Source organism: Emydura macquarii, unplaced genomic scaffold (genome assembly GCF_026122565.2).
Source record: "Emydura macquarii macquarii isolate MOO-44397 ecotype Brisbane River unplaced genomic scaffold, CSIRO-AGI_Emac_v2 contig_3305, whole genome shotgun sequence".
Lineage (NCBI taxonomy): Eukaryota > Metazoa > Chordata > Testudines > Chelidae > Emydura > Emydura macquarii.
The window spans coordinates 1410891-1418362 of NW_027133442.1; the positions used below are offsets into that span (position 1 = coordinate 1410891).

The 7472-nt window shown below is 41.2% G+C and overlaps 1 long non-coding RNA gene across 1 annotated transcript; it reads left to right on the plus strand.

The window, feature by feature from the left end:
* Positions 1 to 4608: 4608 nt before the first annotated feature.
* On the plus strand, positions 4609 to 5537 carry LOC137143189 (uncharacterized). Its single transcript, XR_010917121.1, has 2 exons — positions 4609 to 4686; positions 5290 to 5537. It is a non-coding gene; the product is annotated as an uncharacterized lncRNA (long non-coding RNA).
* Positions 5538 to 7472: the final 1935 nt, after the last annotated feature.

Sequence of the window (7472 nt, forward strand, 5' to 3'; positions counted from 1 at the left end):
TCCTCTGAAACCCACCATGTACCATTAGATCCAAGGGTAGACTATCAAAACAGCCCATTCATCATAGCAGGAACAAATGTCCATTCATCATCATCATTATTATTTTATTTCTATTACAGTAGAACTATGAGCACTGCATCATTGATTTGGACCCCACTGTGCTAGGCACTGTACAAATTTATAATAAAAGTATGGTTCCTGACTGAAGCTCTTACAATCGAAGTCTAAGATAAGAGACAACAGGTGGATATGACCAACAGATGAGGGGAACATAGGGAGACAGTGAGACAAACTGTATAGCACGATAAGCAGTAGTCACAGCAGACCAGCTACTGTTAATTATCAGATTGGGGAAGCATTGTGGAACTCTGCTTGGATTAATGTTCAAAGCACTGGTCCAAAAAAATAGCCGTGCAGTGAGACATTCTTTCACAGAGGATTAGGGTTGGAAGGGACCTCAAGAGGTCATCTAGTCCAAAGTTTCTGCTTTTTCTCAACTGCTTCTTCCTCGATTTCTTGACCCAGCCAGGAACAGGCCAATGAAGATGGATGGGGGTTCATGGCGGATGGGTGACATGAATGGAGTTCTGATAAACAAACAAAAAGGGATAGGGCTGGGGGTAGGGGAGAAGAAGGGGGTGGGAGAAGTAATGGTAATAATGAGTAATAGGACTGCTGCCCATCACAGAAAAGACGGGTGGCAGAAGAATGTGTGTATGCTTCCATCTTTTTGGCCATGATCAGGGCTCTATAGAGGAGTCTCCAGTTGCTAGCAAAAGTAACTGAGAGATCCCTTTCAAATGTCCAATCATTGTACTGGAAAGAAACAGGTATGCCTCCCCTCAATCCTGAATTGTGTAAGCCGCCTCCTCACACGATATGTTAATTCCAGGATGCAATTATGCCTCCACTGTTATTGTGTTGGTGTGAAGTTCAGATGTGTCGGTATGGGTGAACCAAGGGGTCACCAGCAGGGAGAATTCCAAGCTCTGTAATGTTAATCATAGAATCATAGAATATTAGAGTTGGAAGGGACCTCAGGAGGTCATCTAGTCCAACCCCCTGCTCAAAGCAGGACTAACCTCAGCTATATCATCCCAATGGTGTGATTGACCCATGTGCAGGAGTAAGGAAGCACAAAGAGCGTTTCCCACTCTCTCTTCTGTGCCCTATGCAAGAGCCAGTCACCACTGCATCCCTGTGGCTCAGGGGAGGGGCTCTTTACTTAATGCATATCACTCTACCAGGCTTGAAAGGGAATGGATCTGGCCTAGTTCTGCACCAGCACATAGAGTGGGCCTAGGTCAGGAGTGGGGTGGTATAGGAGCTGGTTATGCTGGCTTCTACATCACCCAGGTATTCCAACGTGCTGGGGGAACTCAGAGATAGCAGCCTACTTAAAATTTCCAGCCCCCTTGCACCAACAGAGTGGGGCCCCAGCCTTGCCCTTTAGCAATGAATTTCACAACAGTATTTGCAACAGAGGGAATATTGTAAAATCCAAGGCATTCCAACTCCACTTTTTGCAAGCATGATCTTTGGTATATTCAGTGCGTCCTCTTTATGTTATAAATAACATTGTCAAGCTTTTACTTTGAGAGAGACAAGGTGCGTGAAGTAATATTTTTTTATTGGACCCAACTTCTGTTGGTGAAAGAGACAAGCTTGCGAGCTCGCCGGACATATTCAAGTTTGGCCTTTACTTGGTGTCTTCAGCATGTCAAACTATCATCTGAAACTCTGACCCAGCCTCTAGTAACAAGCATCATAATGCTCCTTTCTGGTCTTAAAATCTATGAATACAGATGTTTCATGTTAAATCAGTGCACAGCAGTACAGGTAGTACTAATTGTAAGGAAATCCTTTTTTGGCCCCACCCAACTCATTGTTACAATACTTGCAATATTTTAACTCAACACAGGATAAAAAGTTAAAGACCGCAAAGATCAAGGGTAAATCATTAAGTCCATCCTCAGGCAATTACAGGATATTAGTTCACCATAGAAAATTTGTCATGTATTAAACACATACTGCAGTTGATCTTAGCCAAAAGCCCATTCATAAAGATAGGGTAGTGCAACAGATATAAATTATGGACTATTACTTCACTCTTCATTGATTCACTTTTAAGAGGGACTATATCACCCAAATAAGGTGTAACCTCTTATGGACTATCTTCCCTTCTATCACTCATGAACCAGAGCGAAGAAAATTAAACATCGCTTTGATATCCATTGCATGCCTGCTACTTACGAATATCCCTGAAAATAACAGTAGTATGATAATCTTTCATAACCACATAGACCAGCGGTCACAACAGTATTTTCTTTTCCCCTGACTAACCTTTCCCCTGGTAATCTGTTCCTTACCCTGCCTGAACCAGGCCTTGAAGTTTGCCAAGGCAAACTCTCACATAGCCCAGAATTACTTATTTAAATGACAACAGAGCCTTCACTTCATCCCTTCAATTCTGGGCTGTGGCAGCCATGTTTTCAGGTATGTTATGTGTTTGAACCAATATTTGAAACACTTTGTTTTTCCCCATCTCTTGGAATAAAGATTTATATGTAACCTGGCCTCTCAGTTTCCTCATTAAGACCTTAATTCATCAGGGAACTAAAGCCTGTGCCTAATTTTAAGTAAGTAGGCCCAGTGAAATCTTTTCTATTTCAGTGAGACTACTTGTGTGCTTAAAGTTAGAGACATGCCTAAGTTTCTTGATGAATCGAAGCCTAAAGCTCCTCCTTCCTCCTTGTGTATATTTCATGGTTGCACTGCAACACCGGACTTCTCAAACAAAAAGTATGACCATCTCCACTGAGACTTAATGCCAGTCTGGATCCTTTACTAAAGGCTACGTGAGAGTAATGTGGTACTCTCCCTTTCCCATATGCTTCCATCTCCCTCTGGTTTCATCTGTAAAAATAAAATTATTGGGAGAAGACCTGTTGTGACTTGACTGCTAAACAATCTTTAATTGATTGTTCACTAAGTGATCACTTAACCCACAGAAATATTCTCTATTACTCAAAAAAGAGATCTGAAACATTTTAGGAAGAACTTTACCCCAGAAAAAAAATCTGAAATTGTGCTATTGGAGTTTCTCAGTCTATTGCAGCTGGCATGTTCCCAAATATCTATGACGGCTCATACTTTTTTTATTTGGAATGATTATTATTAAATATGTTACCATAGCATCCAGAGGACCAAGGCTTCATCCTGATAGAGTTGGTATAAACATATTTTAATAAATTTAATATCTTATATTTGCATACTGTCTTTCCTCCAAAACACTCAGTAATCTATACACATGGATTGATTCACTCCCCAATGCGAATGCAGCCATTTCTAGGGTAAGCGACAGCAGCTGCTTAACAGCACACACAAACACAGTAGTTAAGACAGGAAGTGGAAAACACTTTGCCCACTTGAAACTAGATGGAGAATTCAGTGAGGCAGAATGTAATTACTACCCTACTTGAAATCTGGCCAGGACTGTGGAGTTAAAACACCAAAAGTGCCCTGAGTTTTTTAATAATCAAAAGTAGTCCAGACTTCAGTTTACACCTCAACCAAGTAAAAATTAAATTGGGAGAATGACCAGGAATTATTGCTGAAATGAGAATAATCTGTCTCATTCAAGAGAACTGGTTTTTTTTATTTTTTGTTTTTGCATATTGCAATGGTTAGTGCAATGTTTTTGTTGATTTGCTCTCTCTTATTCTATGTGGGCATTGTGTCATACCCTCCACTTTGAAAAGGCTTTGCTACAGAAATAAAAATGGCTTTCAGAATTTTAAAAATCTGTTGATTTATGGTCATGAATAGAGCTTGATGTAATTCATGTTTATGAATTTGTACATTGTGAAAAGAAACATTCCACTTCTTGTGACACTAGATGGAATTCGCTATAGAATCTTATGATGTTCATACCTAACTTTGCTAAACTACAAGACTGCCCAAGTGCTTCCTTTTGTTTCAGACCCTTGTAGCTTGGAGCACTTCTTGAACTTGCTGAGATGTGCATCACAGTTGCTGACAATTACCATATAAACAAATATCATTTGAGACACTTCTGGGCAGAATGCAGTTATACATAGATTAGCTTATTGATGTTATCATACTGGATATTATTCATACTCCTGATATTTCTGCTGTGTAACAGCAATGCATGTTCAGAAAGCACATTATCTCACTATGCAAAAGGCTTCATTAATCAAAACGGCCAATAGGCTAGACATTCTTTCTTTGATTCCAGAGTTTTGGATCTTTGAGTATTTTTACTTGTCTAAACCCTTTGTCACTGAAAGAAGCAACTCTCGCCATAACAGATTACTATAAAATGTTGTGGTAAATGAAAAACATTATCTAAATTCACTTAAGGAAGGGCAGATCTACTTGGGGGGAGAGAGAAAGGAAGATGGTCACAGGAGAGTAGTTAATGCTGAGGGGGAAACCCATGCGACTGTTTCTTTAAGGGCCTGGGACCAGTCGTCTTGTAGAATGAATGGGGCAAGGCTCTCCTCTCTCCCAGCCAATTGGGACAATCACTGGGAAGAAGGTTGTATATATTCTGTCTCTTCCTTCAGAACAGAGAAGATGGGAGGACTACCCTTTGTCGGTATCTCTCACTCGAGGGAGGTAGGGGGAAAAACTGCACAGAAGAGGCTCTGAAGGAAGCAAGTGGTGAGCTCCTGAGAGTCTGCAAACCCAGGCCTCAATAAGGGTGGGCTTTGCAACCTCCTGAAGTCAAGGGGAGAGATTTTATTTGAATTTGATAAAGCAAAACCCCAGCAGGGGAATTTTGGCTTAATTTTTGAAGTTTGTGGAATTCTGAAGGTGTCCTGAGAGAAGGGGAAACTGAGGCAGGGCACGATAGCATCATGCTTGGCCAGCAAGGAGTACTACATCCCAGACAGGCTGTTGGTGATGGTACAATTTTCATCTGCAAAACTTACACCCTGATTTTTTTTGGGTCCCCTTCTAAACTACACATGTAAAGCTAGGTGCTTTACTTAGCCTAATTCTCAAGTACACAGATTTGTTTATTCATCTGGAAAAATCTGTCTGACCCTTTTGATTGAAGGCATCTGGCCCACATTTGTTAACAAAGTGGACAACTGGAGGGGGGTCTTGTTAGATTCCCTGAGGCATGTAGATTCTAGCTCTGATGAGGACTACACCCTAAATCCATTAATTGAGAAGCTGAAGCTTATGAAGTGGAGTATCCCACTTGAGTGCATGATGCCAGTGCTCCATTATCTAAACTAGATGCTCATTGACTTTCAGGTGGAATTTAAACTGTTGGTTTTGACCTACAAAGCCCTGAATGGCCTGGGGCTTTCCTGCTTTATGGAGTGCCTCTTCCTGAGCCTTTCTGCCCCAAGGAGTGAAGAAAGATACCTACTGTTGATTTTAAAGCAGTAAAACTCATCCAACAGAAGTGAGCCCCTCCCTCCGGCAGAATAGTCATTGGGCTGGGGGTAAAAAGAGAGTGATTAACTCCCTGTAGTCCAGGGGTTGGGGCACCCAATTGAGAGGCGGGAGACTCTGGGTTCAGTGCCGGTGCACCAATCCCTCTTCTGTTATTTACCCACAAATGAACAGCTTCAGCAGAAGGTATTGAGGGTATCCCTCACAGCCGAATATCTCATAGTTTGGTGGTTAAAGCACTCTCTTAAGTGGTGGGAGATCCTTGTTCAAATCTGTTCTCTCCCTGTCCCTGAGATTGGGGAATTGAACGTGGATCTCACATGTCCCAGGTGAATGCTCTAACCACTAGGATAAATATTATAAGGGGAGTGGCAGCACCATCACCACCTCCTCCAGCTGGATTTTGAAGGAGATCCCATCCATTAGGCATGCTCAGAGGCAGCCTATCAGATTGGGCCCTGCACATGACCTAGGCAGCTGAACACCTATCTTTCCTGGCTGGGGAATCGCTCTGGGGCTTAGGTGGGTGGGGCAGCAGTGCTCATGCCCTGGGGTTTAAAACTAAGGCACCTAGGGAACTTTTACAGCATAAAATTAGGTGTTAGGTCAGTTGATGTGCCTGCAGGGTTAGACGGCAGCCAAGTGGGAGTTTCAGGGCTTGCAGTATGACTGTGCCTTTGAACTTAAGTGCCTAATGCTGGAGTTGCTTTGTGGATTGCACCCTTAGTGCCAGTGATGTGGACATGAGCAATCAAGTTCCTGCTTTTACTGTACCTAAATAGTGTGTCTCAGTACTTCAATTTAAGGAGCTCCCAGGCCCTTGGGCACAACACTGCTATACCCACTGTACCAGTATTCCCAATCAGGGCAGGAGTTAGCCCAGAAACATGTATTAATAAACTAACATTTATTTGTACTTTTCATTCTATAGGCCTAATATGAAGTTCATGTCTTCAGTGGGCTTTGGATCCGGCCCTCCGCTGCTTGATAAACATGGTATGGTTTTAAACAGTATGGTCTTTTTTTCAGACTTTAATACCTTCAGCTTCTACTTCAGCTGGGCCCTTGGTTCAAGAACTCCTCCATACCTGTGCTGGTATGGGTGCAAAAACACATTCCATTAAGACATTCCATTGACTATTTATACATCAGGGACCAGTCATTATTGGATTTCAAGGAATTGTAACATTTAATAAAATCATTTTATTACAGTTAAATGTATTCACATTTTAAGTCATGTTAATTTGCCATGTCCATTTGTCATGGACTGATGCTGACAGTAGGAAAAAATCCAAACAACAGCTCTGCAGCAATATGTTCACAGACTTGCTCTTTGATTACTAATGTATTATTAATGCTCTTCAATTAGGACTTGATTCATTAACAAAAAAGACTTATATGGGCAATATGTAAACTTGTCATGTGTCTTTTACACACCGATCAGGGCATGTATTATGAATCTCAATTGAAAATTTACTCGGTTATGTCCTGAATTGTGGGCAAGGCTTAGCTAAATCATAGCTGCACACAGAAATCAAAAAAGGGCATACAAAACACCTTCTTTCACTAGATGACAGTTCAAATGTACGTAAATCTATATTCAATAAAGTAGCATCAAAACTACATTGCTATATTGTACAGAAAATCGTGGCAGGGAAACGAGAAGAGATTATCTGTCCTTTGTATATATCATTAACTTTATTGCCATGTGTAACCAGCCATCCCTGGTATGTTTAACCAAAACCCCCTCATATTTTATTTTTAAATTGAGGTGTTTGATTATTCCATGACAGGATCTGTCAAGTTACATTCTAATTGCTCACAGTAGGTGATATTTAGGCACACAGTCATCAAGGACATGGAAGGCCCTTAATTACTGTTATTCTTTGTGTTTATGGTAAAACCAGGAGGCCTCAACTGAGATCAGGGATGCAGCATGGTAGGCAGTGTACAAAATCATAGTATGAAATTCTTCTTGTACTGAAGAGCATATAACTTAAACAGATAAAGGATAGGAGAAAGACGTGTCATCTGCATTT